This window comes from Labeo rohita, chromosome 9 (assembly GCF_022985175.1).
Source record: "Labeo rohita strain BAU-BD-2019 chromosome 9, IGBB_LRoh.1.0, whole genome shotgun sequence".
Lineage (NCBI taxonomy): Eukaryota > Metazoa > Chordata > Actinopteri > Cypriniformes > Cyprinidae > Labeo > Labeo rohita.
This window is the reverse complement of record NC_066877.1, coordinates 27,059,814-27,068,612: the sequence shown is the minus strand read 5'-3', so window position 1 is coordinate 27,068,612 and position 8,799 is coordinate 27,059,814.

The following is an 8,799-nucleotide window of genomic DNA, read 5'->3' as shown; positions in this document are numbered from 1 at the left end:
ATCAAATGAAATGAAAATAGCAGCACAGGAAATATTGAATTCAGTGCACAATTGCTTCTGTATTTAGCCTCGGTGGCCACCGCAGTTTGTGGTAAAGCACTGTATTGAAATGGAGAGAAAATTATGAACAGAATGAAATCTTGAGGAAGGCTTCCACAACAAGACGATATTGATCTAATTCACCTTTGTGCTAAAGGCATTTTAAGTATCTGGAACTCATTTCTAACATTACTAACATGTGTTAATATAATGTACTAAAGTGTTATGTTTACTATATTTAATAATATATATATACTACTACTATATTTTCATATAATTATTTGTGATCAACAGTTATTAGAAATGATAAATGACCACAGTTTATGGATACAGTTGGTCAGTCCATTTAACTTACTCCAGTAGATTTTATTGGGAATTATGGATATACACTGAGGTCCAAAAGACTGAAACCCCTTGTGACTTTATCTGCATTTTTCCAAAATTATGATGTTTCTTATGTTTGAAAATCTTAGATTTTTTTCCAGATTTATATTAGATTTTGAATCCCAGATTTACAATGGAATCTCAAATGTCTGAATTACAGCACCTACAAAAAATAAATAAATAAATAATAACAACAAACAATTTTTTTTAATACTATTTTTATATTTTATAAAAACATTTTTTTAATTAGTTGTAGTAAAAATTATTTTTGTTTAGTTTCATATCATTAAATGCCACAAGCAATTTACTGATTTCCTAATCTTTTTTTTTTTTTTTTGTATTTGCTGTTGTAATTATTCTTCTTTGTTGTCACCTTCCTCTTCTTGTTGTTCTTTTTTTTTGTCTTCTTGTTTTTCTGCTTCGTCTTCTTAGTCTTCTGTCTTCCTCTTCTTGTTCTTCTTTGTCATCTTCTTGTTCTTTGTCTTGTTCTTTTTCGTCGTCTTGTTCTTTGTCTTAGTCTTCCTCTTCTTGTTCTTCATCTTCCTCGTCTTGTTCTTCTGTTGTCGTCTTCTTGTTCTTCTTTGTCTGCTTATTTTTCTGCTTCGTCTTCTTTTTTTTGTCGTTAGTCTTCTTAATTCTTCCTCTTCTTCCTCTTCTTGTTCTTCTTTGTTTTCGTCATCTTTGTCTTCTTAGTCTTCTTTGTCTTCTTGTTCTTGTTCTTCTTCATCTTCCTCTTGTTCTTCTTTGTTTTCATCGTCTTTGTCTTCTTAGTCTTCTTTGTCTTCTTGATTTTGTTCTTCTTCATCTTCCTCTTGTTCTTGTTCTTGTTGTTGTTGTTCTTCTTCATTTTCTTGTTTGTCTTCCTCTTCTTGTTCTTCTGTTTTCTTCTTTGTCATCTTGTTCTTCTTTGCATTCTTGTTCTTCTTCGTTGTCATCTTTTTTCTTCTTCGTCTTCCTCTTCTTGTTCTTCTTTGTCGTCTTGTTGTTCTTATTCACCTTGTTTTTTCGTCTTCTTTGTCATCTTAGTCTTCTTCTTCATCTTTCTCTTCTTGTTCTTCTTTGTCTTCCTCATCTTGTTCTTTGTCATCTTCTAGTTCTTGTTCCTTTTTTTTGTCGTCTTGTTCGCCGCCTTCTTCGTCTTCTTTGTCATGTTAGCCGTCTTCTTCGTCTTCCTCTTGTTGTTGTTCTTTGTCGTCTTCCTCTTCTTGTTTTTGTTATCTTCTTTGTCTTCTTGTTGTTCTTTGTCTTCTTCTTCTTTCTTTTTCTTGTTCTTCTTTGTCTTCTTGTTCTTTGTCTTCTTCTTCTTTCTTTTTCTTGTTCTTCTTTGCCTTCTTGTTTTTCTTTACCTTCTTCACTTTCCTTGTTCCTCTTTGTCATTTTCTTGTTCTCTTTATCTTTTGTCTTTGTTTTCTTCTTGTTCTTTGTCTTCTTTAGTCTTCTTTTTTGTCTTCCTCCTCCTCTTCTTCTTCATCATCATCATCATCATCATATTGTTCTGGCTCTTATTTGTCTTCTTCTCTGCTCTTCTTTTTCACTTTTCTTCTTCTCCACTCTTCTTTTTCAATCTTCTTCACAATTTTTTGCAAATGTCCAAACAAATATTTAGTTCAATAGTCTTAAGACTGATGATGATGGGGGAGAGGTTTCGGTGAAATCTGCGAGGTGGAATCTGATCCATCTAACCAGGAACTAACCAGAATAAACCAGCCCAAAAATGCACTGAGAAGTATAATAAATAATTTTTTTCATAACAACAATTTCTGTTTCCTTAGTCATATAATATATTCAGCGAACGGGAATAACTTTGGCGAAATTTTAAATTATATTCAAGATAAACATTTACACAAAGTCTAGGGGAATTTCTTTATTACTGTGGGTGCAGAAACCCTTGACTCAAAACTAGCTACTCTAAGACTGTATAACCTTGAGCCCATCCATGCTAATCCCTTTGGGTCATTACATATACAACCTCCATCCCTGAATCTCTTTACATATGGTCCAGGCCTCCTGTCCATCTCTTTCTGCTATTTAACATCTTTACAAGTTCGCTTCCACAGCATGCACCAATCACTCTTTCAATTCCCTTTATGCTCAGCTTTAGACTTTATCTACCCAAACAGCTGCCAGTGCGAGGGTGAGGTCTGTTCCCTTCTCCCGTGCACCTCTGCTTTCTCTGACAAACAGATGGATCTGTCCGTTTCTCTGTATGCAAACCGTCATGGGGTGAGGCCAGAGAACAGACAACAGGCTGATACCTGGGGTGCATCCCAAGCAGTTTTTCTGACAAAGCGAGAGGCAGCTGGAGACATTTCCCACTCTGTGGGACGTGTAAAAAAAAAAAACTTACTGGTGACTTTCCAAAAATCTCATATCGACACACTTTCATAAGGAAAAGTCACTGTTGTGGTTATTTATCCAGAACTGCCAAAAAGTCACTGGTGTGCCATATTGAACTGTCACTTTGATGCCAGCACCTTTTTGGAGTATTACAGTCTGGAAGGCCCATTTTTCACAAGTTATTATGAGTCTATAATAAACTTTGGTTAAAAATTCTCAATGGTTGTGTAAAACATCACCCATTTTACCTTGCCAAAATGAGCTCTGCAAAAATAATCCCAACAGGGAACTGTTCCTTAAAACACAAATGAGCTCAGCTCATCCCGCCCCTCTCTACTCTCTGTGGAGTGACGAGCTGCTCGGAGAGACTGTTTAATTTAGCCGCATTTAGCCGTTTAGCCGCTAAACTTGCTAACTAGCGCGTTATTAGGAAAGTTGATTGCAGAGGTTCATAAAAAAACCCTTATACTCACTTCTGCTGTAGGTGAAGCTGGATCACGAATGATTTGCGCGAACATAGATGCATTTATGTAGATCGGGAGGCGCATTCCCTTCACAAACAAATGTAACCCACTGCATCTTCAGCGGCTCAGATGTCGGGAGTAAATGACAACTACTATGTTCATTATATCCAGCAACACAACACCTCAATTGCTTAATCTGAGATATTCTTGTCTAACTTACATCCCTGCTCCGGCATCGAAACAATGGAGGTCGGACTGTTACAGCTGATCTGAGATAAGACGCTCATGTCAATCAATTGTCGTGGGAGCGGCCTCTGTCAGTGTGACGCCTGACACCTGAGAATGGCTCGATTTGAAAAAGGAGATATTATTTTTACAGATTAATTAAAAACCACTGCAGGGATTTTTATCATTGTAGGGTAGATTTGTACATACACTGCCAACACACATTAATGTACAACATGTAAAGTGAACTTTGCATCCGATGACCCCTTTAAGGGTTAAAATATATATTTTGTCATTTGCTTCCAAAATGAGTGTTTCATACAATAAAACTGGACATAGATTATTTCTTTACGGCTCAAAAAATGACATCCAGCTATATATTGTTATTAACTTATTAGGGTTTTTCAGAGAAAATATCTAATGCAATTGCATCGGATGTGATGATACCAAAAGTTGAAAAATTGTTTATGGATTTCACTGATCTGAGGTGAGAATCACAAGAGAAACATTTTTGGTTTCGCAGATAAAAGACACGACAGCAAAGTTTCCCTCACAAGACTGCTTTACTCATTTTCATCTTATTAAACTAGCATACTTTCCTCATTTTAGGTTTGTTAGTCACAGCTACGCTGCTAATACCACACAAGAGAATCTATTATAACGTTTGAAGTTTATTTAGAGACTTTATTTGGGTATTTCTGGATCAATTTGGCATCACCACTGTCTTGTTTCGATATAATTACAGAGCCAAAGATGCGAAAAGGTGCATCATGATGTTTGTCTAAAAGTAATTGGAAAATGAACTATTCTTTCACAACAACAAACCTGTCTGCTTTAATGTTTGTTGCACTGTAATGTCTGGATTGCCTTTGTTCTTATTTTTTTTTTCTCTCCGTCTTTTGTCTGTTTGTAATTACCTGACCCAACGACTCTGTTCTACAGTGCTCATTTGCATATCTGTGTTCCATATGCTACTAAAGCCTGCCTCGATGCCTGCTTGCACTTTGCTAAAAAACATAATTTACAGTGGCAAGAATAAATTCGAAAATACCTGGATTTCTGCTTTGATTGCTCAGAAAATATGGTCTGATTAGAGCTGGGGGATACATTGAATATAACAATATAAAATTAGGGAATATTGTGTATATTGCAATAATGTTAAAAGTGTAGCGTATAAAGAGAAAATATCAATTTCATCTCTGTTGGGCACCGAACCCAAGTTTCTGGACGGGTACCATATTTAAATGAGAGATTGAATCCGAAAACACGATAATTGTCAGTGATAACCATGGGAATGAATGGGACAGAATTATCTGGCACTGTCTGTGAGAATGTGTAAGATGTTTCTTTGTTTGTTATGTGTTTCTTTCACTTTGTTGTTTTCATATTTTTATATTTCATGTTTTTATATTGGTACCTTTAAATAAATATGATTTTAAATGTTCCTTTTGTGTTAATGTGGTTAAAAAGTTGAACAAAACATGAACTGAATTGAGCTAATGACACTGTTGTCTTCTGTTGAGCTTCTTCATAGCTGAATTTACCTCGTTCAATTGAACCGAATTGAATCAACATTGAACTGACTCAGGCTGAATAATGACTCTACTGTCTTCAGTAGTGCTGCTTATCACTGAATTGAACTTATTTTATAATTGATTAACTTTACACAGTTACTGAAGTGAACTGAATTATTGAACTGGCTGGAGTTGAGCAAAGACACTATTGTTTTCTTTAGAGCTGCTTTATGGCAGAATTTGTCATAAGGCCTATTTTTGATGACATTGATTCGCATCATTGATTCTGTTACTTCTCGTTTTAATATCATGAAGCTGCTTTGAAACAAACTCTACTGTATAAAGAAGCCTATATATACACTGCCGTTCAAAAGTTTGGAATCAGACGTGTAATATTTTCTAAAGAAGTCTCTATGCTCATCAAGGCTGCATTTATTTGATCAAAAATGCAGAGCAAAATGTATTATTGGGAAATGTTATTACAATATAAAATAATGGTTTCTATTTTAATATTTTTTAAAATATAATTTATTCCTGTGATGCAAAGCTATATTTTCATCAGCCATTATGCTTGTCTTAAGTGTCACATGATCCTTCAGAAATAATTTTAATATGCTGTTTTATTATTAGAATTGTCTATGTTGGAAACACTTGTGCTGCCAAATATTTTTTTTGGAACCTGGGATTTTTTGATGAATAAATAGTTAAAAAGAACAGCATTTATTCAAAATATAAGTCTTTGCTATCACTTTTTATCAATTTAACACATCTTTGCTTAATAAAAAGTTAATTTCTTTCAAAAAGAAAGAATAAAAATGTACTGACTGCGAACACTAGTGCACATTGTTACAAAAGATTTCTATTTTAAATAAATGCTGTTCTTTTAAACTTTTTATTCATCAAAGAATCCTGAAAAACTATCACAGGTTCCAAAAAAATATTAAGCAGCACAACTGTTTCCAGCACTGATAATAAATCAGCTTAGAATTATTGCTGAAGAATCATGTGATACTGAATAATGGAGATGCTGAAATACTAATGATGCTGAAAATTCATCCAAATTTAATGTATATTAAAATAAAAAAACATTGTTTTACATTGTAATAATATTTCACAATATTACATTATTTCTGTATTTTTGATCAAATAAATGCAGCCGAAATGAGCATAAGAAACTTCTTTAAAAAACATTAAAATTCTTACTGATCCCAAACTTTTTGTAAACAGAGGTGACATGACTAGATTATTTTTTTATTAAAGGTGTTCTATGTAATTGACAGCTAGTGGTTAAAATGGGTACTGCAATTGAAAATATTTTTTCTCCCCTCTTCCACAGACTCGACACTCGGGTAACAACAGATTGCGACAAGCCTGATTCTGTAAGTTTATGAGTTAATTTAACCACATTTTTTTATGCCTCTGGCCATAGAGCTTTTTAGATAGATGCTTTATAGGTCAGGTAGAATCTGCGATCTCTGAGCCAGTGCTTTTCATGGCTTCAATTTGCGGTGTTTTCCCCCAACTGGCAACCTGGGGTGTCGAAATACTATTGGTTAAACTGGCAGAGGCCAAAACCAAAACAGACATTCCAACACAAATGCACATTTTCAAAGTAGAATAACTGGCTGACACATTGTTTTTCAGAATATTTCTTAAATTATAATTTTTTTTTTTAATACCTGTGAATATTATGTTTTCTTATGGTTTGGTACAGTAAAAAAAAAACATACATATACATATATATATATATATATGAAGAGGCCAGATGCAAAAGCCTCTAAATCCATCTGACGTATTTCTTTAAAATGAGCATTTCTTTCTGGCTACTTTGTATAGGTTCCTATGTAAGTACTGGTACTTCTGATTGGGCTGACACTGGAATTTAGCGAGTTTTAAGTAAAAGTATTTGATGGATGTATACTATGTGTCAGGAGCATTCACTCAGTATCATCATCTCATTTTTGACCGAGATGGCTTTTAGCTGGTTTTGCATCTGCACTCTCTCTCTCTCTCTCTATATAATTTTATATATATCATTGAGCCCTTGATCTGATCTTGTTTTAACAATTATAGATAAACACAATCTGACCAGACTAATAGCATACGCATTATGGTATTTTTAACATTTTTGTTTAATATAGTGAGGAAGCATTCACAGCGCTGGGTGGAAATGCAGGGTTTAGCTGTAAAAACCTCAACCAAACATTTTCTGTAGCATTCCCATTCATCTCAATGGCAGCTGCACACCTTGTCTCCCTTAGAGAAACTGCATTTTTTCTGCTATTATGTACATCTGTGTAAGTGCTGAACAACGATAAAATGAACCCTGATCCTTCATTTACGACTGAAATTTGCTTTGAAAACAATCTGCAAAATGAATACATGTAAATGCCGGCATCTTTTTCAGCAACTCTGAGACGATGTTATTTTTACTCTACTACAATTTAACTGCTGACAAAATGTGCACTGCGAGAAGTATTTTAAAGCTGAGCTGAGCTGTGCTTGTTTTATATTTTTAGCTGACTATATAAATTTCAACCTTGTGGATCAATCTGAATCTATTTTCTTTCCCTCTTGGGCAGGTAGTTATAGGACCAGCAGTTGTCTAGGATCTTTTAGTAGTGCTGTTTGTTCTTTGTTGGTGTGGTTTGAGTGACTGTCTTTCCTCAGCACTGGTTGGGTGCATGTTAAACGCTCGACATGCTAGATTTTGCTTGTTTTTGCTTCTTGTTAGAAGAATTACAGATGTGAGATTGAGTATGCACTGTAGACTGCTTTAGATCCACTTCACAATTCATTGAGAACTGCTAATTATGTAAACTTAATTGTCACCGTCATTGTTGCCATTATTTATTTATTTTTTTTGTATATTGTGTGCTATTTTTAGTATTTAATTTTGATGTTTGTCTAGCAATATAAAATAATTTTTAAAATGGTTTAAAATGGGGCCATTGGGGTAAGGAAAATAAACGTTAGATATTTTCTCTAAAAACTACTTTCTTGCTTCTTGAGTAAATTTGTTGTTTTAAGGAAATATCTATAAAAGTGATATAAAATGTTCATTGTTTATAATTCATATGTAAGCCTACATTTAATGCTTGACTCAGCTAGACCGTGTAACTTAAGACTTCACTAAAGTGTTTTTTCCCATCACCACTTGAGACTTGATGTACAATATGATCTATCATTACTTGAACCAATGTATGATGTTTAATGAGACATAGTATATATTCACCACCCTCTTTATCTCCAAAATGAAGAAATAGAAAGAAATGTATAAAATCTCATTTGCTTAAAATTAAATGGTATCAGGAACCGAAACGCCAGCATTCATCTAAACACAGTACTTCAGCACACTTGTGAATAGGCTCCTTTTACAGACACATCTGAGGCTTAACAGGAGAGCACAGCTTTATGTACTAATAAATGTGGTGAGGAAGATGATTCATTTCCATCAAGTCAGTCTTAACCTCAGGCTACCCTTGCTTTTACATTCACTTTATTAAGTCAGCGTGAATAACCATGACCAAATGTAATAGAGGGTGCCAGCAAACAGTCTGTTAACACAAACCCAATGGCTCAATTGTCATGGGCCTATTCAGTCTGTGTTGAAGAGATTTTGCTTAATATAGGAGAAAAAGACACACATCTGTTAGTTTGCTGTATCCTTCCCTATGGACCACATATCGGCTAGAGGGTGATGTCTAATTAAACTTATTTGTGAACAACACTTCTTAAACTGGAAATGTAATAACAATATAACAGTATATTGTTGCAATTAGCTTTTAATCAATGTCAAGCATGATGCAGTACAGGGAGTGACATCTTGGAGGGTG